Source organism: Ictidomys tridecemlineatus, chromosome 8 (genome assembly GCF_052094955.1).
Source record: "Ictidomys tridecemlineatus isolate mIctTri1 chromosome 8, mIctTri1.hap1, whole genome shotgun sequence".
NCBI classification, from domain to species: domain Eukaryota; kingdom Metazoa; phylum Chordata; class Mammalia; order Rodentia; family Sciuridae; genus Ictidomys; species Ictidomys tridecemlineatus.
The window spans coordinates 113,333,401-113,354,015 of record NC_135484.1 but is presented as its reverse complement, the minus strand read 5'-3'; the positions used below and the strand labels follow the sequence as shown (position 1 = coordinate 113,354,015).

Here is a 20,615-nt window from a genome sequence, read left to right as displayed (position 1 = left end):
CACAGTCCATGCAGCCTTGGGGGAGGAGGGGACACAGGCGTGGGGACTCTTGCTGGGGAGTTAATCAAAGTGTCTGCGACTTCTCATGTTCCCGTCCCCTCCCCGGGAGGTGTCGAGGGTGAGGACCAGGCTGCCTTTGACCGCTGGAGAGGCAGCAGCAGACACGCCGGCGAGTACAGACACCGACCCAACGTCGTCGCCTCAAAAATGACTTTTCCCGCAGTTTTCCTCCCTGGATGGGGTCCCCGATCTCTGCCAAGAATCTCCCCAAATTCCTGGCACTTGAGTGGCTCTTCTGGGAAAAGGAGCTCCCTCCTCTTCTTTCCACACCCAGACCTGCTGCCCCACTCCTTCGCCCCTTCCTCTGCTCTTTCAGTCACTGTACAATGGTGTGTTTATTTGGTGCCAGGCAGTTAGTTCTCAGCGCTGGGGACGCGGGCCTGCACAGGGGGAGTGGGTGGAGCATTTGAAAACAAGACAAAAATCCCAACCTTTGTAGAGCTCACTCTTTGGTGGGGGGAGAAAAAAAAACATATAAGTAAAATTCATCATTTTAAATGTAATGAAATGTCCGGGAGAAAAGGAAAGCAGGAAGAGAGCTAGAAACTGTGTTGGGAGGGGGGTTACCAGTTTCAAATAAGGAAGGATCTTGGTGAAAGGTGATGCTTGATAACGAATGGCAGGAGGAGATTGGGTGAGCCATGCATATCTCTGAGGAAAGAGCACTCCCTAGGAAGTACATGCAAAGGCCCTGTGGCCCAGGGTGTTCCTGAGCTGTGCAAGCAGCCAGAGGACCCATGTGACTGAACTAGAATGAGCCAAAGGAAAGCAAATGGAAATGAGGAGAGAGGTAATGGGGTGGGTGGGTGTGTAGTGGGGTGCTCTGGGGTTGGCAGGCCATCCTGAGCTCAGGTGGGAAGGACTACAAAGACATCCTTAGCCTTCCCATGCTCTGATCACCCAGATGAAGAAGCAGGACCTTGTCACCTGGGGCACTTGGGACCTTGCTTAGTTCTCCATATCCCCCTCCCCACTTGAAGCTGGACTCTGACAGCCCAGTATGAGTGTGTCCAGAGGGGCTGGGGGCTGTCCTAAGGCCACACAGTCCAGCCTCCCATCCCCCAGGGCCTCTGCCCTTTCCCGACCCCGTGGCCCCTGGCATGGCCCCGCGGGGCCCTGGCACAGTCTGTATAATTACGGTGACGATTCCCAACTCGCGGCTTTCCCTTCCCTTATCACCTCCCAGTGCGAAATAAACCGTTCAATAATTAATTGACAAAGATGAACCTGTTGTCCTCCGCCCGCCTGGGAGGGCGGGGTGGCCACAGCCTCGAAGACAAATGATGTGAGAAGTAATTGCCCTGCGACAGGAGGAGAGAGGGACCGAGATCAGATTCGCAAGGTCCCTTCCCAGAGCCCACGAGCTCCGGGCGGCGGCCACTGCTGGGATTTGTGTTGCTAATTCATCACTAATTAATGTTCCGAGTTGGGCCTGGGAGGAGGGGGAGTAGAGATGCAGAGAAGAGGCTCGGGCAGGAGGGGACCGACAGGCCACAGTGAGCAGCCCCAGGGGAGGGGAGGCGGGAGGGAGCGCGGGGGAGGAGCCCGCGGATTCCAGGCGTGGTCCCCAGCTTCCCGAGTGGCGGGAGGGCATTTCCTGGGCCTCAGTGTTGGTGTCTATAAAATGAAGTTGGGAAACTCTCTCCAGAGGTCCTTCTAGATCTGATATTGCCGTCAGTCCTGATTTCAAAGGATGAGTGTTGTGTGTGTGTGTCTGTCTGTCTGTCTGTCTGTCTGTCTGTCTACGCGGGCTCCGTCGCCAACACCCTGACCCAGGCCATCACCGTCTCTTGTCTGCATTATTACATCTGCTTCCACCTCCCCCGCCCCCACCACCATAGTCTATTTTCAGAGAAGCCAGAGGGATCCTTTAGAACAAGCCAGTTCATGCTCCACATCTGTGTAAACCTTTCATCTCACCCTGGATAAAAGCGAAAGCTGCAAGGCAGTTCCAGAAGCCCTGAGCCACATGGCCGCCATTGCCTCACCCACTCCAGCCACGCTGGCCTCATTGCTGTGGATGGCACATGCCTGCCTCCCCTGCCTCAGGACCTTTGCACCTGCTGTTTTCTTAGCCTGGAAAGTTCTTCCTGCACCTGTTCACGCGGTTCACTCCTCCTTGTTCAGGTCCCTGCTTGCCTCTCCAGGGAGGCCATCCTGGACCACTCCACTTCAACTGTCTGCCCTCCTCCTCAGTTACCACCTGCTAGACAGACTGCTCTGTGTGTTGCATCGGCTCCCTCCGCCCGGGGGGAACGTCCTCTCTGTGTGTGGGGATGCTGTCTCTTATCTGCTGGATCCTCAGCATCTAGCTCAGTGCCGGGCACCAGGTAGGTGCTTGGTAAATATTCCTCAAAGAATTCGGGGATGCTGCTAGGAGAGGGATTAACATGGAGAACCAGAGGAGGGGCTGGGGAGGTGGCCGTGGGGAGCTCTGCCCCTGTTCCCTCCGTGGGTCAGGGAGGAACTGGCGTCAGGACCAGACAGTGTCTGGGGACACGGGTGCCGCCTACTGGGCCTCAGGAGGGGCCTGGGCCTGTCCCCATCCTGCTGCTGCTGTGCCACAGAAGGGGTCCTTGTGGGCTCCTCCCACAAGCCTTGGCGCCACTGCACAGCGCAGGCATCCCTGGCGCCTCCCCCTAGTTTAGGGGGACGAGGGGCCATCCAATTGCTGCACAATAGGAGCCAGTTAAGGGAATGGAGTCGTCAATAGAGTGGAAAATTAGGCAGGCAGTTAGCAGGCTGAGCCCAGGAGCCCGTCCACACGGGGACTGTGTGTGGAGCTGTCCCAGGGGCCCCTGGGCTGCGCCAAGCGCCTGGGGCTCCTTTGCCATCTGCATTTAAGGAGCTCTTGCTGTGTGCTGCACACCTGCTGGGCCCTGGGGCACTGTAACCTGGAGACCCAGTCCTGCCCCGGCAGGGGGTGCACGGCCAGGCCAGGAGACATGTGCACGCGGATCAGGTCCTCAGGGGCCGTCTGTCCAGGCCAGCAGGCCTGTATTAAGTCCTGGCCTCAGAGGCCGGGAGCCTGGGCAGGGACCCGGGGCTGGGAGGCTTTCTTCCTCCCTCATGTGCCGTGGGGACCGTCCAGCAGGAGTCCAGGCCTGGAGTAGTTCTGCCGGTGTTTATTCAGTAACGATAACCACGATCATCATCACTTCTATAGGGACAATCATTGCTATTAATTACACGAGGACCTAGAAGCTAGTGGTTAAGGACACAGACTCTCGCCGGGCGTGGTGGCACTTGCTTGTAACCCCAGTGGCTTGGGAGGCTGAGGCAGGAGGATCACGAGTTTAAAGCCAGCCTCAGCAAAAGCAAGGCCCTAAGCAACTCCGTGAGGCCCTGTCTCTAAATAAAATACAAATAGTGCTGGGGATGTGGCTCCGTGGTCCAGTGCCCCTCAGTTCAATCCCTGGTACCCCCCTCCCCACAAAAAAGAATGCAGCCTGAGTCCCAGTTTTGGCTCTGCCATTTGACCAGCCCCGAGCCTCAGTTTCCCAGTGTGTGAACGAGGGTGGCAGATGCCCTGGCACCCCCAGAATGCAGCCCCTCCCCCTCCCCCATCGCAGGCAGCTCAGCCCTGCCGGCAGACACAGAGCACGCGCCGAGCACCCTAGTTTGCTAGGGAGATGGCAACAAAGCGCCACAGACTGGGTGACTTCAACAACAGAAATACCCTTCCCCATCTGGAGGCCGGGAGTGGGGGATGGGGTGCACTGCTGCCACCCAGCAGCCCCGCGAGAGGCCCCAGGAGCTTCTCCCTCCCAGCCCTCAAAGCGCCACCAGACCTAGCTGCTGGGGATCAGAAGTAAGTTGGGGCTGTTCAGAGGGTTATTTTAGTGCATCGAGTTATTTTTGTGCAGACTGAAAATCAGGTGGCCAGGGGCGGCTTCGCCTCCGTCTGAGTCTGAGCTTCGGTGGCCTTGAGAGTTTGGGGGAGGGGGAGGGCCCCGTGGGAAGAGGACGGTGGCCTGGGCTGGGTGGCCCGGGCTGAAGGGCAGCACTCTGCCGTCCCCTCACGCCCCGCTCCTCCTCGGCTGCAGAGGTGGACAGGAGCCCGGGACAGTCTCCCGGCTGCCCCAGCCCCAGGCCCCTCCACTGTGGGGGCCCCATCACCCCAGGGGGCTCACGTGGAGTCAGGAGAGCGGTGGAGCCGTGGACGTGCCACTGGTTAGGTCGCTGATGTCCCGGGTGGCCTGTGGGCACAGCTGTAGAATGAGGTGGCCTTCGGAGGGGGCCGGCTGGGACAGCGTAGTGCGCTCACACTAAGAGCAGCGTCGGCGCCGGTCTTCCTCCCCCTCCGTTTCTGGGCCTAGATCTGCCCTTGGGGTGGCACCCTGGGGGCACTGAGAGAACCCATTTGTGGGGAAGGGGAGAAGGGGGTGTCCTATTCCCACCCCACCCACGGGCCATGTCCTTGAGCCACCTCCTGAGTTCAGCTCCTTGGAGAACCCGGAGGGCCCAGAGCTCGGGAAGGAGAGGAAGTCGTGGCACTTTTAGGTCCCTGTCCCTGTGAGGCGACTCATAAAGAGGAAGCCCCCGGGGCACCTTCTGTCAGGTGCATTTTTCTGAGTCCAGCCCAGGCCCAGCCAGCAGCCCAGTCCCCCTGCAACGCCGCAAGACCCCGTCGCCCCGCCAGTCAGGGGGCCTGGAAGACCCATCTGCACAAAGCACCTCTCACCTGGGCCAGGTGGAGGGCATCCCCTTCAGTCATTTCATGCCTGCTGCATACCTCTCCTCTGGACGCCATGTCCACAGACATGCAGACCTCGCCGTCTACCCGGACACCAGCACCTGGGAACATAGTCCTTTTATTCTGAAGGAATTAACCCTCGGACAGACTGTGCCGTGGCTGGAGTTCCCTGGGGACCGTCACAAGGCGGAGGTTCTCATGTGGGGTTTGCTGGGGAATGTTCTCCAGACGACTCCCGCAGGGGGTGACGGGGCGGGAATGGACCCCACCAGAGCTCAGGCCAGGCTGACCTGCAGGGATGTCAGGGGCCTGGAGGACCACTCGGTGGGTCCTCAGGCCCCGGGAGGGACGTGACTTTGACTGGGGGCCAGAGGGGGCGGTTCTGGAAGAGTCTGCTCCTGTGCGCTGACCTGTGCTCTGCTGGGAGTGGGGGGAGGAGTGTCTGGGTGTCCTGGGGTCTGAGCCGGGCGGGATGCACCCGATCCACCGGCCTGCAGGAAAGGACACTCACGGGGAAGCTGCTAGAGAACCTTGGGGACCCACGGAAGAGGCCCCCCCAAGTCCAGAACAGTGTGCAGAGCGCTAGAGTCGGGGACACCGTGCCCAGTGACAGGAGCCACGCAGGAGGCCAAGGGCCGAATGCTTTCTGTCATTTGTGGAAGTAGAGAGAGGGAGAAAAAGAATTTTAGAAAAGGGGGATCTCACAAAAATAGAAGGGAGACCAAGAGAGTGGAGAGAGGGGTAGAGAGGCAGGGAGGAGGGAGGGCCACGGGGATCATGCGTGGATCTACCAAATCATGCTATGTCCACAGACATGTCTGCCACAGTGGATCCTGCACACACACACAAACACACACACACACAATTATAATGCACTAATTACAATAATAATAATAAGCGGGGCGCAGTGGCACATGCCTGTAATCACAGCAGAGTGGGAGGCTGAGGCAGGAGGACTGCAGGTTTGAGGCCAGCCTCAGCACCTTAGTAAAGCCCTAGCAACTTAGTGAGACCCCATCTCAAAAGAAAGGGCTGGGGATGTGGCTCCGTGGTTAAGTGGCCCTGGGGTCAATCCCTGGTACTATTACTACTAATGACAGAAGGAAAGTCAGTAGGGTAGAGCAAGCAGATCAGGAGGAGGAAGGAGGGGAGGGATAGGGGAGGGACTGGGGAAGAGACTGATGAAACTGCTGTGTGCATCTACAAATAGGTGCACAATCAATCCCACTGTTATAATGTACCAATAAAAATAAATTAAAAACAAGCATGCTAACATCTGCATTAAAATGGAGATAAGGACATCATGGAGACATTTTTTTTTATATACGGTTGGAGTATTTCCAGTAGGATTCATAAATACGGGCCACAGCGACTGTTTTCAGGTTAGAGAACTGGGTGGCTGAGGGACAGAGAACAGGGGGACTTCCCTCTCTCTCCCCTTTCATATTTCTGAATATTGAGTCCTGCAATTGTATTGCTTATTTTAATAAATCAAAGCATGTTGCCTAATTAAACATGCTGGACTAAACGGTGTCCGAGAGTCCACTGAAGAGGTGCAGGAGACGGTCGTGGGGCCTTGGGGGAGCCTGCGTGTTTTGGAGGCTTGTGCGGCCCCCGGAGGGACAGGAGTGGGTGGCTGGGCAGGAAGAAGCCAGGAGCGGCTCTGTCTGAGTCTCTGACGTCTCTGACTGATGCCCGACCTCCGCAGGCTGTGTGTCCCTGAGCAAGGTCATCTAGGCTCTCTGAGCCTTGTCATCTCACCTGTGAGGTAGGGGTCCTGTGCACACGACGGGATGCCAACAGCAGAGAGGCACAGACAGACCTGGGGACAGACAGCGAATATATGCCATTGAGTAGGGAAAAAAGAGAATTCCGGTCCACAGCACAGTTTCATTTCTGAAAACTAGGAACACATTCTCATGCAAACTAGCACCTCGTGCTTAGCAAGGTGAGGCACACGAGGACGAGGACGCGGATCAAGATGGCACTGCTCTGGTCAGGGAGGGGGTGGGGGTCAGGGCTGAGGCAGAGGAGAGTAAGGAAGAGGGCGCCGTGCACAGGCCCAGGGGACACACCTGGAGCTGAGCAGGGAGATGCTCTCAGGTCTTGGCAGCTGAAGTTCCCTCCCCAAGTGAAGACCACCGACGGGTGTCACAAGGCTCACAGGAGAATGGCCCAGGGACACCTGGGTGCAGAGTGGGGCTTGGGTAAATATTTAAACAATCAGAATTCTTCTTCTTCTTCTTTTTTTTTGTACTAGGAATTGAACCCAGAGGCGCTTCACCACTGAGCCACACGCCCAGCCCTTTTTATTTTGAGACCCAGTCTTGCTAAGTGGCTTAGGGCCTCACTGAATTGCTGAGGCCGGCTTTGAACTCATGATCCTCCTGCCTCAGCCTCCTGAGCCGCTGGGATGACAGGCGCCTATCACCCTGCCCAGCAATAGTCAGAATTCTTACAAGGGTGTTTGCTCTTTCTTCTTATTAATGTTAACAGAAACACAGAGGCCAGTGACCCCAGCTGCTGAGTAGGAGCAGAGTGTGCCCCCCCCCCCACTCCAAAGCCAACCTGCGCTCTCCTCCACCCTCTGGCTACAGGCCCCTCAGCCTCCTCACTGATGAAAACCTGAGACTCGGGGTTTAATAATGTGTGTGCCTGGGGACACGCGGACGGTGGTGGCTGGGCGTTCGGGGGACTTTGATCTGGCTGGAGACCGGCCAGCTCATCTGTGGGAAACAGACCTGGAAGGAGGCGTGGCAACACATTTGTGCTTTCCTCGCTCGCTCGTCTGCTTTGTGGGATTTTCTGTCTTTGTCTGGGTTCAGCCCGGTGAGTTTCTCTTAATAGCCCCTCTTCAGAACCCAGATAGCCCACAGCAGTCAGGCAGCCATGTCAGAGGGTCTGGATGAGATTTTTTTTTTTTAATCCTGCTTTTTGCTGGGCTTCCTGACTCTGTCACTTCACATTTTTGAAAAAATATAGTTTAGTTGTCAATGGACCTTTGTTTTATTTATTTATTTGTATGCGATGCTGAGAATCGAGCCCAGTGCCCCACCCATGCAGGCAAGTGCTCTACCACGGAGCCACGAGCCCAGCCCCTCTGTGACTCCTCATGGTTAACGAGAACCGGACGTCTCCAGCCTTTGCCATTCCAGATATGTCCTCCTCTCCGGTCGGTCCCTGTCTTCATCCATCCTTTTCTCAGCCTGTCTCGTTGCCTTGACTTGTTGTACTGTGACAATCAAAAGTGGGGCCCTGGACTCTGCTTCCCACATCAGTGATTCTTCAGATACGTCTAATCCGTCTGAACTATCTGTGGAGTTCATTTTCATTGTAAGGTCTACTTGGTGCTTTAAAATCTGTCTTGTCAACTTTTATTGTTGTTGAAGAAAAAAGAAAATTTAAAGACAAGCTAAGCTCTCACTGTATTGCTGTTCACTCTGGTCTCAAACTTCTGGGCTCAAGTGATCCTCCTGCCTCAGCCTCCTGTGTAGCTGGGATGCCATGTCATTTTTTTAGTTCTTTTTAAAAAAAAATTTTGGGGTGGAATCATGGTTTAGGGGTAGAGCATGCGCCTCACATGTGTGAAGCACTGGGTTCGATCCTCAGCACCACATAAAAATAAATAAATTAAATAAAGGTATTGTGTCCATCTACAACTGAAAAAATATTTTTTAAAAAATTGACGGGGGTTGGGGGGGTGGGATTGAATCCAGGGATGCTTTACCACTGAGCTATGGCCCCAGCTCTTTTTATTTTTTATTTTGAGACAGGGTCTTGATAAGTTGTCTAGGTTGGCCTCAAACTTGGAATCCTCCTGCCTCGGCCTCCTGTAACCTTGTCATTGAGAATCTTTTGTCATATAATCATCTTTGCTCTTCCATCTTTTAAAGAATTCAATAGCTCTTAAAAGTATTTCTTTAGCTGGGAACAGGGGCACACAACTGTAATCCCAGCAACTCAGGAGGCTGAGGCAGGAGAATCACAAGTTTGAGACCAGCCTTGGAAATTTAGCAAGACCCTGTCTCAAAGTGAAAATTCAAAAAGGACTGGGAATGTGGCTCAGTAGTGAAGCTCTTGTCTGATTAGCAGGAGGACCCAGTACTGCAAAAAATATTTTTTTTCTTTAAATGTTTTACATATAGTTATTTTTAAATCAGTATTTGATAACCCTGGGCCTCCTTGGGAGTTGGCCTCTGTTGTGTGTTCGCTGATGGCTGTCACTCATAGTGGCTTATTTTCTTAAATATTTGGTGAACCTTGGTCATGAGTTTGTTTTTGTTTAACCTGACTCTGAGGGACTACGTTGGAAGATGTTCCTCTGGAGAGATTTGTAATAACTGTCCTGGAAGCCAGGGGACACCAGCCACTTGAAACCCCCAGGCAGAAATCTCAGTCCATTCCTGCTTCTCTGTTGTCATCCCCCTGTAGAACTGACCTGGGCACGTTCCCCAGGGCACTCCTGAAGACCTCCCTGACTTCTCCCAATCCGACCTCATTAAATGAGGGTTAGGGATCTGGGTGTTTTGGAGGGGGAGGGCCCTGGGGAGCGCCTGGCCCATTGTCTTCCAGCGTGTCTAGGTGAGAGGCCGAGCGCTCCGGAGATTCAGAGCAGGACAGCTAAAGGTTACCAAGGCCTGGGGCTGCACATGGGGTGGCTGAATGAGCGGATCCCCAGACCCTCCAGGCCCTGTGAGCAAGAGGTCTGGGCAAGGCTGCGTCAGCCTCTGGTGCCCCCTCCCCCATGCATGTGTGTCCCAAGCCATCCCAGAAGCCTTCGCCTGGAGGACGCTGGCTGGATACCACCAGAGTCTCATGGGAGCTCAGCTGTAGGAGACAGAGGCAAGGACACGGCATGGCCAGCCCAGTCTGTAGAGAGTGTAAACTCGGGCCACCGTGGTGAGGAGGGGGTTCAGGGAGGTCTGCATGGTGGAGGTTCCAAAGCCTCAGACCTTGGACTTGGCTTTCTCCCAGACAATCTCGGGAGCTGTGGAAAGCTCTGGGGGGGGGGGGGCAGGGGCCCAGCGACGAGTGTGAAGCTGGGTTTTGAGAAACTCAGGAGACAGTGGGGAGCTGGAAGGATCGTACCCTACAGTTACCCAGTCACTATGGAGAATAATTAACTAAATCATGCTGTTATTTTAATAGAGTTGTGTTTTTTAGAGAGGAACAGTGACTAGCTGGTACTTAGTGTTCTAGGCTGTCCGCTCCTGGGGCCGGGGGAGAGGCTGAGCAGGCGGGTTGGCGTGGCTTCTGCAGGCCCCACAGTCCGCCTGGAGAGGCCGCCCGAGATCTGGGGGTACAGGGCCCCCCGGGCTCTAGCTGGCTTCAGAAGCTGGCCCTCGGCTATTCAGAAGAACACGTGGGTCAAGGTTCAGTTGATGAGGACTCCAAGGGGAAGGGGCGGCGGGGAAGGTTCTGTTTTTCCGAAGCACCTGGGCAGGGGGGTTCTTGCTAGGCCCCATCTGTCATTCTCAAGGACAGCCCGTCCCCAGGTGGCCCGGCCCCGTCACCACCACCTCCCAACCCCACCCCTGCCAACAGCCCAGCTCCATCCTGGCTGTCACCTGGATCTCAAGAGATGCGCATCCACCCGAGTGGGAGAGGTGCCACCCATAGGGCACAGCCTTCCAGGCCCTACGCCCACCCAGACTACTGCCTTCATTTCTCGTGGGTGGGAAGTCCTTCTTGCTATCTTGCTCCATGATCCAAACACGGTCTCAGTGCTATTTCTGGGCTCTGGGCTCCTTGCAGTTTTTCGCTAGCGAAGCATCAGGGCATCAGAGCCGAGGAGGAATGGAGGGAGGTTGCCCCGGGATCCAACTATGGGGGGCGTGAGGGTCCCCTCCCTCCCTCTTGCCTATCGTAGGTGGACTGAGACTGCGCTAGGACAGGGGGCCTTGGGAGCCCAAAGGCCATCCTAGGGCTCCCTCCCTCCCTGCTCCAGTTCAGGTGCCCCAATAAGGTGTCCTGTGTGCAGGGCCCAGACCCTCCTGATCTGGAGTAGGAAGGGGCCCCTCACCCCAGCAGGGCTCCCAACATTTTGGGGGGCCACAGCCCTACCAGCAAGTGCTTGTCTGCACCTTAGCCAGGTCACCCAGTTGGGGTGCCACCCAGTTGGGATACCCCCCATTTCTTCCCAGGAGTGTGGCCCTGCTCAGGGGTATGGAGAGGGTCATCACAGGGCCATATGCTCATCCTCTGTGCTTTTTTCATACAAGTATGCAGGTGTGAGTGTGTGTGCGTGTGTGTGTGTGTGTGTGGTGTGTGTGTATGTGTGTGTGTGTGTGAGTGTGTGCAGCATCTCAGAGAATCTGAGCATCCTCGGGCACTGGATGAATGAACAAGTTCCACACCCAGGACATGGGAGTATTTTAGGGTTCTGTATTAAGAGAAAAATAGGGGCTCCGTGGCAGAGCGCTTGCCTGGCATGTGTTTGATCCTCAGCACCACATAGAAATAAATAAATAAATAAAGATCCATCCTCAACTAATTAAAAAAAATTTAAAAAAAGAAAAATAATAAGTATGAAAATTGTTTATAGGGCAGATACAATATATCAGCTTTTGAAACATGTAAAGTATGCTTCGTATGGCTTTCTATTATTTCTTGTTTTTAGACATCCGTGACAGTAGGTGTATTCTGAAACATTCTACCTTCGTGGAGCACAGCCCGTTAGGATCCTGACCCCCTTCTGTGGCTGAAGGTGCTGTCATTGTGTACGGGATCCAGGAACATGCTGACGGAGTGGGAGTGCCAAGGGACACCCGGAAAGACATCCCTGGAGGCCAGTGGTCACCTCAGGGCTGAGTGGAAGGGGTGGGGAGGGGGGCTCCAGCTGTGTGGGGCTGCTGTCTGTGGCTGAGCCTCCAGGTGCCACGCAGCGCAGCAGCTTGCAGCGACACACCTTCCTTATCCCACTTCCACAGGACCAGGGTCTGTGGACAGGCGGATCACCTTGACTGATTTCCGAATATTGAAGCAGCCTGACGTTCCATGGATAAACTCCGTTTGGTTCCGTGTATTATTGTTTTTAAGGCTACGTGGCCGCATCCGCCTTTCTAGTGTCTCCCCAGGACAGCTGTCGCCGTGTGGGTGAGGACAGAGGCTGCGGGTTTCTTCTCGTCTTCACCTGACTCGGGTGTGAGTCTGGCCCGGGCTGCGCACAGTGAATGGAGTGAATGCCCACTGGCCTGTTTTTTTGGAAGAGATCGTGGAGACGGGTGCTTTTTCTTCTTTGAACATTTGGTGGAATCCACCAGAGAAACCATCCAAAACAGGGGATTTTTTTTTTTTTTTTGAAGAATTTCATGTCCTTAGTAGATGCAGGGTTGTTCTGGTTATTTATTTCTTCTCGAGTCTGTTTTGGTGGTTTGTGGTTTTTAAGGACTTGCTCTAGGCCATCCAAGTCAAGGGTCGTTGAATTTCCTCTGTGATGGGACAGATAGACGATATTCCAGTCTTCAAAGGCGGGCAGGCTCCGCTGCTATTAACCATCACTGCAGCCTGAAAACGGCCACAGACGATGCAAAGTGAAGGGGCAGGTCCGAGCTTCCCGGGATTTATCTGCCATAACAAATCCTTGCTAATCGGGATGCCTGAAACAACAGGAATGCATTCTCTCACGGCTCAGGAGGCCAGAAGTCTGGAATCAAAGTGTCATCGGGGGCCACGCTCCCTCTGAAGGCTCCGGGAAGAATCCTCCCTGGCCTCTCCTTGGGCTCCTGGAAACACGACATCTTCAGCCTCCGTCCCTGGGGGTCTCTCTGTAGGCCTCTATCCAAATCTTCATCTCCTTTAAAAATCTATATTTTTAGTTGTAGATGGACACAATACCTTTATTTTATTTGCTGATTTCTCTATGGGGCTGAGGATGGAACCCAGGGCCTCACACAGGCCAGGCAAGCGCTCTGCCACTGAGCCCAACGCCCGTCCCTCCGTCTCCTCTTTCTATAAAGAAGTTCAATGACCCTTGACTTAGATGGCCTAAGTCATGTTCAGCTTAGGGTCCATCCTGATAGAATCTGATCTCATCTTAACCAATTACAGTTGCAAAATTGTAATTTCCAAACAAGATCATATTCTGAGGTTCTCCATGGACATGGACTTTGAGGGGGTGCTATTCAACTTAGTCCATCTGTGTTCCAGTAACTAATTTTTAAAAATAATAGTGAATCAGATTTGGCCTATGGGCCATAATCGGCTGATCCAAGATCTAAATGGTCAGATTTATGGATGCGGTGCTGTTGCAATATCTCATTATGATTTTAATGTTTGCCTGTGGGGTCTGTAGTGATATTCCCTTTTTCATTCCTAATATTGGTCATTTGTGCCTTTCTTCTTTGTCAATCTAGATATCGGTTTGTCAATTTTGTTGATCTTTTCATGGAGCATTTTTGAGCTTAATTAATTCTTCTCGATTGCTTTTCTGTTGTCAATTTCATTGATTTCATCTCTGATTTTCTACTAGTTTCTTTTCTTTTTCTCTTTATTTTTTATGCCAAGAATTAAATCCAGTGGTGCTTCACCATGAAGCCACATCCCCAGCTCTTTTTTATATTTTATTTAGAGACAGGGTCTTGCTAAATTGCTTAGGACCTCACTAAATTGCTGAGGCTGCCTTTGAACTTGTGATCCTCCTGTCTCAGCCTCCCAAGCCGCTGGGATTACAGGCGTGTACTACCATGCCTGGCTCTACTAGTTTCTTAATAAGTAAGTTTAGATTGTTGGTTTGAGAACTTTCTTTTTTTATTAGTATAATAATTTTAGAAATTTCCCCTCTCATCATTGCTTGAACTGTATACCACAAAATTTCATTTTTCTCTTTAAAATTTCCTTTCTGACCTATGGATCACTTAAAAGTTTGTTGTTTAACTTCCAAGTATTCTGGAGATTTTTTTCAGTTATTGATTTTTCATTTAATTCATTATGATCAGAAAACATACTTTGAATTTCAATTCTTTTAAATTTGTTAGCATAATGCTCGATTTTTGGTACTAGCCCTTAGATTTCTAAACCCCTATTTTAAAAAATGTTTTCTCTGTTATTCAAAGTAACTATTGATCACCCAAGCTTATTGACTCTTTATCATTTCCACTTCACTATTGAGCAGAAGTTTTCTTTCACTCCTTACATTTTTCAGTTCTCAAATTTCTGTTCGGTTCTCTCTTGTATCTTCCATTTCTTTGCTAAGACTTTCTTTTTTTTTTTTTTTTTTGCTGAGACTTTCCATATTTTCGTGGTTATCATAACTGCTTTCCCCAACACCTGTGCCGTCTTGGATTGGCATTTGTTGACTTTCTTTCTTTTCATTTTAAGATTCCTGGTTCTTCACATGTCAAGCAATCTTGGATTTTATCTAGGACATTTTAAACTTTATGTTAAGTGATTGTGGTTCATCCCCAGCCCTTTTTTGTTTTTGTTTTTGTTTTTTTGTATTTTATTTAAAGACAGGTTCTTGCTGAGCTGCTTAGGGCCTCACTAAGTTGCTGAGGCTGGCTTTGAACTTGAGATCCTCCTGCCTCAGCCTCCTGAGCCACTGGGATTAGGCCTGGACCACCTCAACCAGATGTGGGTCTTATTTCAATCCTGATAAGTATATTGGGTTATTTCTGTCAGCAGGCATTCAACCTATTTAGGCCTAGGCTGCAAGCTCTGACCGGCCACATGGGCTGTTTCCAGTGTCCTTTAGCTTCCGGTGTTTACAGCGCTCCAAGAGTCAGTCCATCTGTACCACACTTAGAGGCCAGTCTCGGCCTGGAGAGGATCTGCTCTGGAGCTCAGTTCTTAAGTCCTGAGATAAGCTGCTTAGGATCATATCCAGGACACAGCTCAGAGGTGGAGCTTAGAACTCGCTTACATCTTTATGAGATTACTCTCTGGAGCGCCTCTCTTCCATGATCCACCACACACCCTAGAGATCCCTGGAGCCTCTTTCCCAGTATTCCAGCCGGAAATCTAGGAATTCCATGTGCTCACTGTGCTGCAGTACTGTGCCTATCTCCAGGGTCAAGAGATGGAAAGAGGAAGGAAGGAAGGAAGGAAGGAAGGAAGGAAGGAAGGAAGGAAGGAAGGCAGGAAAGAAGGCAGGAAGGAAGGGAGAAATAACCACTGGGGGTTCGCTCTGTGTTCCTGGGATCACAGCGGCTCTGATCATGGTGAGAGGGTCCCTCCCTTGGAGGCTCAGACACCTGCCCAGCCTCCTAGATCTGCCACCCTGTGCGGCCGTCACCGGGGCTACCACGTGTTTTCTGAGAAACAAAAACAAGAAGGGGTTTCTCCCACTCCCGCAGGCCCCCCTCCTGGGACCAGAAACAGAGAGCGTCTTCCGGAGCCTTCTGTGTGCACTCGCAGGCTGCAGCCGCCTGGAGTCCAGGGCAACCCAAGAGGGCGAAGCTCCCCGTCTTCCTGAATGGTCTTTTTCAGGGTCCTCTGATACACACCCCACAACTCGGGATTCATGATTTCACATGGTGGCACAGGGTGTGACAGAACCAGAACCCAAACCCTTATAAAAGAGGAAAATCCAACTGAGATTCCATCACAGGGAACCCCACGGCCATGGGGCCACCTTGCTGGCCCACACCTCAGGAGGACATGGCCTGTCAAGTCATCCAGGGACCCCCCAAGGCCCGGCTCTTGCGACACACCCTGAGGCCGACCCCCTGCCCCCTCCCTCTCCCCCCTCTGGGTATTCAAAGGGAAGGTCTCCCCTCCCCTAGGCACCTGCCTCCTTCCAACAGAGTCCTTGAGACCAAGCCTTCTCTGTGGTGTCTCGCGCCTCCCCCTGGTGGCTGGGAGGGCCAGCGCAGCTGGATGGTGCAAGACAACACCTTGGGGGGCTCCTGTCCCTGGGAGGGATGGGGACCAGGCTCAATTCGCACAGAGCCTGCAGGACTTTCCACCCTGCCATGTTTTTTTTTTTTTTGTGTGTGTGTGTGTGTCTGTCTGTCTCTTCTTATCAAACCCAGACTTCACACATGCTAGGCAAAGGGCTCTACCACCAAGCTACACCCCCAACCCCACTTTGTCGTATTTTAATTCTTGTTTGTCTGTCTCAACAGCTGGGGGGCTTCCTCAAAGAGCCTTGTTCCTTGAGTTGCTCCGGAGTCCAGCACCGTGCCTGTGTGTCATCAAGGGAGGCTGAACGGACAGGATCTAGTCCTTTCCCCGGCCCCTCCTGCCCCACTCCTGTTTTCTTGCTCCTCGAGGGGTTAAGTTACCATTTTTTGTCTCTATATGACAGACACGTCAGAGTTAATCTCCTCCAGTCCGTCAGTGGGGGAGGTAGTGTCATTTCCTTTTTAATTAAAACACCAAGGTTAAAGAACCCAAGTCACATAGTTAATAAAGTGGGAGCCAGGATTTGAACTCTGGGCTGTTGGTCGCAGTTGTCCATCATTCCTTGGTCTCTCCTCACTTCTCCAATCTCAGTGCCACCCCTGAGGCAGAGACTGTTAATTATGCCTTCAAATCCATTTTTCATATTGACAGTTTTTGCCTTCGTCTGGGGTCATCTAAAAATAAAGACTAAAATATTAGTCTCTTCTAGCTATATGTGACAACGATGTAAGTAAAATCAATATGTGCGACTTCTGTGGAGGAGCCCTAAAGGGACGAGGTGCTGCCACTCATGTTGGAGTCCAAGCAACCGTCTTGGGCCAACGCAGAAGCCACATGTGGGGGACGGCAAAGCTATAAGTGGGAGGGGGCCTAGATATCAACCCTGGACCGGCACCGCAGACAGACCTTATCGATGTGAAAGAGATCAATGCTCATCTGATTAAGGCAGTTGTTTGGGGTTTTCAGTCCATCTGAGCAGACCACCCCTTATCTGGGTGACCACAAGAGCCTTCAAAGAGTGTCCCTGCTTCTTCCATCCCAACCAGATGTCACCTCATCTTTAAACAGTATGTTTTTCTTGTTTTTTTCCCCAACTCATGTTATGCCAGATTCCTTGGACCTCAATAGACCTCCAGGAGCCGAATCCGATGCAATCACACAAGTTTTTATTGCAAACTGGAGCCTGGACTCACAACCATTCCCGACGCAGCGGTCCCAGGGAGTGAGTCCTGGTCCTTTGTTCAGTGAGATATTATAGGTTTTGGGGGATACTCTATGTGTCACAACATCACACAGCTAATCGTTCCACACTGCGGGAAAATCAAACAACGACTCTTAACATTGATTAGCACATTCACTGGAGGGAACAAGTTGGGTAGGGGTGATTGGTTAATACAAGAAGGGGATTCCTTTGAACTGATTGGTTTAGGCCACACCATGAAGGGTGTACGTGCTGAACTACATGGTTTCCCAACATGTTATCAACCACCATAAACTACTTGGGGGTCATCTGGCATCCCAGGTATTTTCCCTGTCTTATGCTGATTGGTGGTTGCTAGGGGGTTGCTATGGGTCCTCACCTAGCCTGACTGAGTCAGGGACACCTGGTGCCACAGATCTCTCCTCTTATTTACAGACAAATAACTCTGCAGGGTCGGTATGTGCCTAGGAGTGTTCTGTGGGTTTTTCCAAGGACAAGGATCACGCCCCCTTCCTTGGACGGGCTTTGCTCTGAGGTAGAGGCTGGTTTCTCAAAGATGGAGTCACATTAGTTTCTAACTCACAAACCTTTCATGGATCTCTTTTTCCTACTGAAAATAATTCCAAACACATTAGCTTGACATTCGAGGCCACGCTGTCACCTAGCTTCATCTGGCCTCACATGCTCCGCAGGACTCCGTGCCAAGCAGGCTGCTTTCCCTGATGTCTCCCTCACATACTATTTCGAGTGCTGGCTGCTTAACAAAGAACTCTGAAATGTCAGTGCCTTATCCCAACCAAGGTTAAGTGCCCCCCATGTCACAATCCCATGTAGTTGGCAGTGGAGGAGGGGTGGGATTCAGTCCCGCACATTCAGGGATCCAGACTCTTCTTCTGGTGATACTGACATCTTCAAGTTTCAATCTCCAAGGTTTCTGACGGGAAGAGTGTGGAGGATCACGCACATGGAATTATAGGAAGTCAGAAAATCAGTGTCCATTGCTTCCCTCCATATTGGGACCAGAACCCAGTCACTGGCTGAGTGAACCGCAAGGGAATCTGGGAAATGTAGTCTTTATTGCGTTTGCCCAGGAGAAGTGCCATCGCTCTGTTGAGGACTTGGCATAGTCTCTACCACGCATGCCTGACTCTTGCTCTGAGTCTCTGCCTATACTCTTTCTCCACCTTTTGGAATACCCTGCCTCATCTTCCCTGTTCCTGGAGGACACACTCAATCTTGGTCTTTCCTTTGAAGCCCTTCCTGATGGCTCTGTCCCCCCAGTGAATAAGCCATGGAATTGCCTGGAACAAGCCATCTGCCACAGGGTTCCATGGCCTCGATTTCTTTATTTAGTGTTTGCATCTGAAGCTCAGCTGCAGGACACTCTGAGACGTCAAAGACCATGGCTTCTACACATGTGCCCCAAAATGCACTTGTTGCAAGTGAACAGCATCAGAAACGAGACACGACAGGGCAATGAGAACATGACACCATGCTGCAACGTTGTCCCCAAAGAGGAGAACTTGAAACTGATCAGGAGGAAGCACTCCACAGATCCAAACTGAGGACCGTCTACGAAGTAACTCGCTCGTAATCTTGAAACATGGTGAAGTCATCAAAGTCAAGGAGAGATCTGTTTCCTAGAGGAGGAAACTAAAGAGAGGTGACAACTGAAGGCCACGTGTGATTCCAGGCCGAGTCGTCTGCTAGAAAAGACGTGACAGGAGCAACTGCCAGAACTTGAATGGGGTCTCGGATCTGAGGGCAGCGGTGCAGGACACTACCCTTGTGTGCAGGAAATGCACGCTCAAGGACTCGGGGTCACAGGGCATTCATTCAATTTTCAACTTTTTTTGAATGGTCCAGAAAATACAAGTTCTTGGTACCATGCTTACAATTCTCCTGTGAGTTTGTTGTTTCAAAATAATAATAATAAAAAATGCCTGTTGGAGGGAAATGTCAATAAATCTCAAAGCACAGGCAGAAAGGCACATTTCCCAGGCAAGCCTCCCGGCTCCCGTCACCCTGTGGCTGTGTCCAGTGGTTTTGGCAATCAGAACACTGCTGTCTCCACTGCAGCCACTCCCTGCCTCCTCTCAGGAGACCCTGATTTGCAGTGCACCTGGTCATATAACATTCCACTCCTCTCTAAATCCTGGGTCCGGGGACCAGGGCATGATGACCTAGGTCTTTAGATCAACACTTCTCCTACAAATAAGAGCCCAGAACAGAATATTTTTAAAGAAATAAACTTACATGCTTCAAAAAGATCTAAAGGCATAAGAACTGCCAAGCTCATAGGGGGACAAAAGCTCGTAACTGGAGAGGTGACGCCAGGGCTGTCCACCCTGAGGTTATTTGCAAACACTGCCCACACAGGTTCCGCCTCAGAGAAGACGCGAGGGGAAAGGGACAGAAGCCAAGGCCCACCAAGGCCCAGGTGGGCGTCTTCCAGGAGACCCTGCCACATCCCACTGGGAGGTACTCACAGGGTGCACCATGGAGGAAAGGGTGCCAGGAACTGGCTTTCCCAGACTCCTTTGCAGCTAAGGTGACTGCATGACTCTGGCCAACGAGACCCAGAAGTCGCCGCAGTTTCTGGAAAACCTTTCTCCCTGGGGGAAGAGAAGCCATGAGGAGAGCTTGCTGCCTTTAAAAACAAAAAAATTAAATTATTTTTAGTTGTAGGTGGACACAGTAAATTTATTTTATTTATTTATTTTTTAATGTGTTGCTGAGGATCAGACCCAGTGCCTCACACATGCTTGTCAAACGCTCTACCACTGAGCCACAAACCTCCCCTCCCCCCCCCCTTTTTTAATGCTGGAGATTAAACCCAGGGTTACTTAGCACTGAGCTACATCCCAGTTCTTTTTATTATTATTATTATTTTTAAATTTTGAGACAGGGTCTTGTTAAGTTGCCCAAGTTTGCCTGGAACTTGCTCTCCTTCTGCCTCAGCCTCCTGAGTTTCTGGGGTTGCAGGTGTGCACCACAGCACCTGGCTAGAATGCCGTCTTAGAAGGCTGCAATGAAGTGCTCTGGCAGCCGTCTTGTGAACATGAGGTGGACACTGTGTAGCTTACAAAGCAGAGGGATCTGTGAGGAGCCTGAATCACTGACCAACTAAACAAGCACCCGCTTCCAGACCCTTTGCTGCTTGAGAAAAACTTATTTGAGAATAAAAACAAAACAACAACAACCACAACAAAAACCAGTTAAAGCCATTGGGAGCCTAATATTCTCTTATTTCTAGTAGAAGGCATCTCCCAACTGAGAAAACCCACATACACCACAACCGCATGACAGGAGCTCGTCTCTTCTTACCTTTATCACTCGCCCACCCTCAGAGTCACATGGTGGCCCTCTCTGACTCCCAGGCAGAACAGGGAGACAGGGAAGAGTGAGAGCAGGGCCCCTCACCCCCATGGCTTTGGAAGTTCACTGCAGCTCTGCCCCTCCTCCCGCAGGGTTGATGACATACAGGGTTAAGAGGTGACCCCAGGCCCAGCCTCTGCCCCACCCCCACCTCCCTACAGGATCTGAGCACCTCCCTGGGCTCAGTCATGTGATCTGCGAAGTGGGGAGATAGATCCTGCTGTACCTGCATCTCAGGGTCGGCGTGAGGGTGGGCAGAGAAACCCCTGAGCCTGCTGAGGCCTACACATCCATACAATGAAGTTTAACTTAAAAATCGGGTACAGAAAGAGATGAATAACTCATAATGAAATAGAACAATCATAACAATTTACTGGAATAAAAGTTATATGAACATAATCTCTCCCTCTTGAAAGAACCAAGACAAATATTAATATT

General features: G+C 51.8%; 1 long non-coding RNA gene across 3 annotated transcripts; it reads left to right on the top strand.

Moving 5' to 3' along the window:
- The first annotated feature begins 3,489 nt into the window (after nucleotides 1-3,489).
- LOC120889026 (uncharacterized) lies at nucleotides 3,490-18,689 on the top strand. Of its 3 annotated transcripts, XR_013425197.1 has the most exons (3): nucleotides 7,473-7,585; nucleotides 11,376-16,820; nucleotides 17,730-18,689. It is a non-coding gene; the product is annotated as an uncharacterized LOC120889026 (long non-coding RNA). The 3 variants fall into 3 exon arrangements; XR_013425198.1 differs by lacking the exon at nucleotides 7,473-7,585 and adding an exon at nucleotides 3,490-3,871 and having other exon boundaries at nucleotides 11,376-18,689; XR_013425196.1 differs by having other exon boundaries at nucleotides 7,454-7,585; nucleotides 11,376-18,689.
- Nucleotides 18,690-20,615: the final 1,926 nt, after the last annotated feature.